Here is a 7,814-nt window from a genome sequence, read left to right as displayed (position 1 = left end):
TAGAGGAGGAAGTCTCTAGGTGGAGAAACCTCCTTGATTTTCTTCTACTAACCATAAAAACAAGGTCTTTTTTTTGTGAAAAGCTCTTTACATGCTCAAGCAAGCATCACATTCCTAGTTCCATAGGATAGACGAGTTTCTAAAAACTCATGGATTTGATTATGCCCCTTATGACCTAAACTTATATGTAAAAACTACTTCAAAGGGGTTCAACTATATTCTCTTATAAGTAGATGATTTCCTTATCATAGGCTTAAGTTATACTACCATTGCAAATATTACGGCCTAACTTTGTTCCACATTTGAGATAGCTAACCTTGGTTAGTTATCCTATTTCTTGGGGATGGAGGTCATTTGATCTAGGGATAATATTTTAGTATCACAGCAAAAGTACGCTTTTTAGTTAGTAGAATTGTAGTATATTGATCAAACACATCATGTGGCCACACCATTTTCCCCCACTATCCACTTATCTAAGGATTCTCTAGGCCGATGATGAGCATAGCTATAGGTTTGTTGTAGGAAAACTTATCTTGTTGATTCATACTAGGCATGATCTTGCATACTCTATTTCTTTACTTAGTCAGTATTTCAATGCACCTAAAATGTCACATTGGATTGCTTGTATGCATGTGTTGAGATGTATTCGGTATGTACACTAATTCAAACCGGGTTGGAAATCTCAATACCCAACGATCTCATGGCAGCTACATGTTTTCTTTGGGTACAACTCCCATTTCTTGGTCAAGCAGTAAGCAAGTGTTGATAGCTATTTCCATAGCTAAGGTAGAGTATCGAGCCCTCTTCAATGGCACCATAGAAGCTATCTACTTGAGGGAACTACTTGTTGTTTTACACTTCCTGTGTGAGTCTTCGATTGTCATATATTGTGATAACTCAATCATCACACCACCAACACGGCATATTGAATTCCACTTTCACTTCAAAGCAGAGAGTAAGTTATGCTATGCTCCATACACTTAGAATTTGTGCCATCATCAAATAATTTTGCAAAGATTTTGACCAAGGTGATCAATTGCTTGGTTTTATAGAACTTGATACCCCCCTACTACTTCTGAGTGAGAGGGAGAGGGTGATTCCCTCTTTTCCCTTCCACATTGATAGTGGGTGGGCTTCTTCTCTTGAGGGTGATAGGATTTTGATTCATTTATTACTTCAAGGACATTTATTATCTATACATTGTATCATCATCTACATCGTCTGGATGACTATGATTGTAAAAGGGTACTTGAGTAAGTGAAGGACATTGTCCAAGTGATACCGTTGCATAGCATTTTGCATGAACATCATCATCTACATTGCCTCTTGCATAACTCCAATGCATCAAGATTCTATTCTCGTAAAAATGCATTTGTGTACATTTATCCCTTTTAAGTCTTATAGAGTGGTCAACTCTAGATGCCCCATATTTGTGGCACCTCACATGGCAATCTCCAAGGGTAGACTTCCGTACTTACTTTGCTTGCTCAACTCACCTAGCTTGCTTTCACCTATCTTTTTTTGTATCCTTTGAATACCCTCCATAGATTTCTTCATCATTAACATCCAATGGTGGTTGGGATAGCTTGTTTGTTTTGTGAAGGTCTTGGGTTTAACCATCCCTTTATTCTCCCCTAAGGGCACAAATTATTCTCAATAGAACGAAAAGTGATTAAAAACCTTCACTTAAAGTTGCATCTATTAAACAATCAAAAGCTCTCCACAACCCAAAATAAAAACAAAAAAAAGTACATTGTGGTTCCATCCATCTTTGTAGATCCTAGTAGGCTACTAGGCAACTGAGGAGCACCCTTTGTCCAATGCCTAAGCCTCTCTAGGGTAATCACTTGGGCTTCCTTAGTACAATAACCATCACCTCTATAGATTTGATAGGTCACTAGACAATCAACGTGTATCCTTTGCCCAATGCCTTGGCTACTTTGGGGTGGGATGCCTTACAATAAAAGACAAGAAAATTTGTGCTTGGGCTAGTACAATCCCTTTCTGGTTCCAATTTTGCGCTAAAGAGGGGGTATTGAGCTAAAACTACATTAGCTTTATTAAAACATCCCCAAAACTCAATTAATTAATAAATTATATTTTTATTCAAAAAAAAACATTCCTAGAGAGTGCATGTGTTCCATAAGTACAAATCTTAAGTAGGAGGACCCTAACTTTCTATAAATAGGCATGTTGTCATGATGTTGTGCCATCCACTCAACCAGAATCTCATTTTTATAGCTCAGATGTTCTTTTTCTCTACTATCCAAACCCCGTTCATAGAGGATAGCTCAACCAAAGATATAATCACTGCATTCGGTGCTTGTTGTCCAACCCATGTCACTGTTTATCGAGGAGTTTAAGCCTACCCAATCCCTCCATCATCAATACTAGCAACTATTGCCATTAGATGTTGCTACCGAGCCTAGAACTATTGTCACCACCAATTTTCCATGTCAAAAACTACTCTGTTTTTATCATGTTGCCACCCTGCCTAGGAAAATTTCTCACAATCTACAATTGTTGATTCTACCATGTCTTATGCCAATCTCTCTCATTGATATGGCATTCTATTGTTGTGTTTGCTGCTACTAGACACTCATGAAGGCTACCTTGCTACATTTCAAGATCCATCAGAGTACAACTCTCTTTAGCGTATACTCTCACCCTCAATCCTCAAGACACAATCCGAGTTTGGAAATTAATATTCTTCACTACATAGTGTGTTTGCTACATTGAGCATTGTATTCTATTCAGTATTCATTCTTTATTAGTCATTGTGAAGTGCACGAACCACGAAGTACAGAGCTTCTATGAATGCAACAATGTATGTTGAGAGAAAGAGAGAGTGACACAGAATATGTGGGTACAAAGATTGTACCGCTAAGGTTTTAGATATGTATATATATATATATACAGAGCTTCTATGAATGCAACAATGTATGTTGAGAGAGAGAGAGAGAGAGTGACACAGAATATGTGGGTACAAAGATTGTACCGCTAAGGTTTTAGATATATATATATATATATATATATATGCATGTGACATAGTATAGTACCCTAATAGGAGAAGCACAGGCACGATGGCCCTTTATTCCCAACAACCTCCCCCATGAAGGAAAGTGCCTAAAGGTAGAGGAAAAGAATCAACTAAGTCTAAGTATGTACAAAGCTGAAAACCTATACCTATCCAACTCCCATCATCTGCATGGCAATGAGCAAACCACTCTGCTGGAAGACATTTCGTGAGAAGGTCTCTACAGGATTATCATTAGGATATACCTTGACTAGCTCAATGCTCTTGCTATCAAGTATTTCCTTGATGAAATGATGCTTCACTTGTATGTGTTGTCTTTGCATGAAAGACAAGATTCCGTGCTAATATGATAGCACTCTAACTGTCAGTGGAGGACAGGAATCTCTGTAATACCAAGCTCTCCAACCAAATGTGAAAGCCATAATACCTCTTTGCAAGCCTCAGCTGGTAGCCACGTACTCAACCTCTGTAGTAGACAATGCAACACTCTTCTACGTCCTAGATATCCAAGAGATTGATTCCCCCCTGTGAAGGTAGATACATACCCTGAAGTAGACTTCTTGTAGTCCGCATGTCCAACATAGTCTGCATCCATAAAGCCAACAACAGATGCCTTCTACTTTCCAAAGCAGATGCACAAATCCTTTGTGCCCTTAGAGGTATCTCATGATACTTTTCACTACTTCCCAATGCTTCTTGCCAGGGTTTCCCATGTACTTGCTAACCACTCCCATTGCAAAGGCAATGTTAGGACGTGTAGCAGCCATAGCATACATCAAGCTACCAACAACTAAAGCATACAAAATCTTGGCCATTTCAGCCTTCTCATCACTAGATATAGGGATGTCCTCTGCATTGAGTTTCACATATGGAGGCAGTGAAACACCAATTGCTTTCCCCCCCTCCATATTGAAACACTGCAAAATCTTGGATACATACTCCTATTAGGACAAATAGAGAAGGCCCTTCGATCTATCCCTGAGTATTCGCATTCCAAGAATATGATTTGCATCACCAAGATCCTTCATGTCAAAGTTGCCATGTGGACTTTGCTTCAAAGAGTCCAAGGCATAAACATCCCTACCTGCAATCAGCATATCATCGACATACAAGACCAAGGTAATCAAGCTACCATTTTTTGCCTTTTTGGTGTACAAGCAATGATCCACTTGACTCCTGTGAAAGCCGTGAGACTGCATGAATGTATCAAACTTGTGATACCATTCTTGAGGTACCTGTTTCAGCCCATACAAACTCCTTTTGAGTTTACATACCATCTTCTCTTTGCCCTTTGCTACAAAAACTTCAGGCTATTGCATATATATATCCTCGTGCAAATCACCATGTAAGAATACAATCTTTACATCCATCTATATAGGTTCCATATCTTCAACTATAACCAAGCCCAAGATAGTTCTCAAAGTAGTCATTTTGAGTACAAGAGAGAAGATTTCATCAAAGTCAATCCCATGTTCCTACTTGTATCTCTTTGCAACTAGCCATGCTTTGTACTTTGGTGAGGAACCAAAAGTGACTTTCATCTTATAAACCCACTTGCATGGAAGAATCTTTTGCCCTTTAGGCAAATGCACTAAATTCCAAGTACTATTCTTTTCAAGAGATTCCATCTCTGATAACATAGCCTTAAACCACTTCTTATTGTCATGTTTGTTTATTCTTGAAGCATAATGGTTCACTACAGTCAATCACCATGACATTATTAGCAACATACTGAGCACCAAGAATAAACCTATCAAGTGGCCTTGAAGGTGAGTCGACCTACAAAGCAAAGGTTCAACATTTGGAGGCCCTCGGGCCTTCAAATCTGCATTTACAACTTGCTGTCCTGAAATTTTAGCATGCTATCCAAACTCCATGTTATCTTGCCGAGACTATGGTGCATTGTGGCCAACACCTTGCTGACCATTTTCAACATCACTTCCTACATTTTCAAGAGTATTTACAGTACGTATTTGCTGCTGTCCATTGGGCACAAACTCTTGTCCAACAAGTATATCTTCCTTGAAAACAACCCTTTTGACTCCTCTACCTTTTCGGGCTGCTTGCGCATGTGATCTTTACGAAAGATAATATCATTGATGCATACTACTTTCCTTTTCTCGAGATTCCATAATCTGTACCCCATTTCACCCTCATCACCATATCCTAAGAAAATGCATTTACAGGACTTTGGCTCAAGTTTGTTGTGTTTCTCTTTACGAATATGCACAAAAGCCTCGCATAGCCAAACACTCTCAGGTGAGCATATGAAGGTGACTTGCCCGACCACTCTTCCTGAGGGATTCTCCTCCCCAAATACCTATTCAGTGACCGATTGATCAAGTGAAATGTTGTCATAACAGTCTCTGCCCAAAATCCGTGGGGTAATGCAGCATGAGACAACATAGTACGGACCTTATCCTGAATGGTCCGATTCATACGCTTCATAACTCCATTTTGGGGTGGATTATGAGGGGAAGTGAGCTCTCTCTTTATCCCTTTACTATCACAAAAGTTTTAAAAGGATTTGGACACTTAAGTGTCTTGCCAATCATATTTTTAGCCAATGCTAGGAATTTCTTAAACTTATCTAGAGCCTCATCCCTGCTATGAATAGGATACTGTTACATTAATAAGGTAATTATGGAAGACAGGCGCGAGGGATGACCGTCCGAGGGCCTTGGGCACCCGAACGGGGTCAAGGGGAGCCTAGAGAGTAAGAGAGTCCAAGAATAGTAGGACTCACCTGAAGCAGATGGCTGGCAGAGGAAACAGGGAAAGAGGAGCCAGCACTTATCTAGGCGAGGTTGGGAGGTGAAAGAAAGAATCACTCGTGCCATTTCGGAAGCCAGACTTAACCGTCGTGAGGAGTTTTTTGTTACCTCTCGTCATTCATCCACACGGGATACTCGTCATTCGTGATAATACCACAGTAATATCAGAGTCGACGGATCCTTCTAAAGAGTCGACGGGTTCTTTCGAAGAGTCGATGGGTCCTTCTGAAGAGCCGACAAGTCCTTCTGAAGAGTCAACGTGTCCTTGCAAAAAGCTACGGGTCCTATCCTTGCGAAAAGCTGTGGGTCCTGTCTTCACCGGGACATATCAGTCAACAAAGGCGACCACGATGGATGGAGAGCAAAATGGATTACGCTTTTTGTCAACAGTCCTGCGGGCGATTACGATGGGACTAAGTCCCACTTTAATCTTTTTGGTTCACAGCTTGTGTTCCCACGTGACTGGATAGGGGGGTGATTAATTACACCCATACCCAGCACTCCTACCGACAGGCCGTGTTCCCATCTGCCTCGTTCCTCCCGCCATCTCTACTTTACAGAGATCATTGACTTCTGTTTTATTGTAATCAGGGAAGTACCCCAACTTTGTACGCAAATTTCTTATATTTTCTTTCCAATTACAGTGTATTATGGAGGGGAAAGGGAGAGAGGGATAATCGAGGGCTCTAGTTCTGGGGACCACCCTATGGTAGATCCCCATGAAATGGAGATATAAGAAGAAGAATGGGAAGAATTTTTTGCCACACGAGAACTATATGATGATATAACTGCTCGTGTGCAAGCACAAGGGGTTCAAATGGAATTTCTAACTCAAACACTCACCGAAATAAAATCTCAATTAACCTTATTACTAGAAAGGGATAAAAATAAGCTAGAAACCTCGAATATTCCATCTTCATCGAAAGATTTAGATGTGACTATGTGAGATCCTAAAAAACCCCACCAAAAGTTGAGAGATAACCCAGTGTTAAAATATATGAAACCCCCTCAGTTTCACAGGGAGGAAAAAAACAGAAATAAAGACACTATCTTTAATTTTCTCCAAAAATGGGAGGATTTGTACAAACTTAAAAATACTCCACCACATCTCCAAGCGCTGGAGGCCAGTTTAACTTTGGGGCCAAAGGCATATAAATGGTGGCAAACTTTAAAGGAGGCAAATAAAATACCTGAAACTTGGGCTCAATTTGAATCAGTCTTTTTGAAAGAATTCCTTCCTGAAAATGAAATGGAAAGAAATTGGGAAGATTGGAATTATGTCAGACAAAAGGAAAGACCCCTGCTAACATATCTGGAGGAGTATCGTGAGATAATCCTCAAATTGGAAGGAATAGATGAATTTCAAAAGACAAGAGGATTCATTACGAGACTAGATAAGGCTGGTAAAAAGGAAGTGAAAAGGAGTTCACCTAAGACGCTTGAAGAGGCATTTAAATTTGCATTAATTAATGAAGATAGTACGCGTCCAAGTATACTCGCTAGTCTCATTGATACAGAGCCCAAGACTAAGGAATTGCAAACCTCAAAATTTGTAGAAAAATTTAAAAGAAAAATGCCATTTCTTAAGGGCTAGAAACAACCCTTTGAAAAGAAACAATATGTAAGGCCAAAATTAAGTCAAGATGACTTTGATAAGGCCAAAAAAGAAAGGCTGTGTTTCAATTGCCTATCCCCTAACCATACTGCCTAGAATTGCCCTCAAAGGAAAAAGGGGGAAGATAAAGGAAATGATAAGGACAAGGGCAAGGGAAAAGAAAAACAAATCCATGTAGTACAGACCCTAGAATTAAAGGGGCATAAAAGGTATAAATCTTTAGAGGTCTTGCACAAGGATATACAACACAGGTGTTGTATGTCAACTTCTATGTGGCAGCCTACTTTTGGGCCACATGATTTAGTTAGAGTGCATGGATTGACAGCTAGAAAGAGAGTTAGAGTTATGATTGATGACTCTGCTACCCACAATTTCATAAATTATGCAC

The sequence above is a fragment of the Lygodium microphyllum genome, chromosome 10, assembly GCF_053477565.2.
Source record: "Lygodium microphyllum isolate KBCC chromosome 10, Lygodium_microphyllum_v1.1.10, whole genome shotgun sequence".
NCBI classification, from domain to species: Eukaryota; Viridiplantae; Streptophyta; class Polypodiopsida; order Schizaeales; family Lygodiaceae; genus Lygodium; species Lygodium microphyllum.
Note: the sequence above shows the minus strand (reverse complement) of the source record.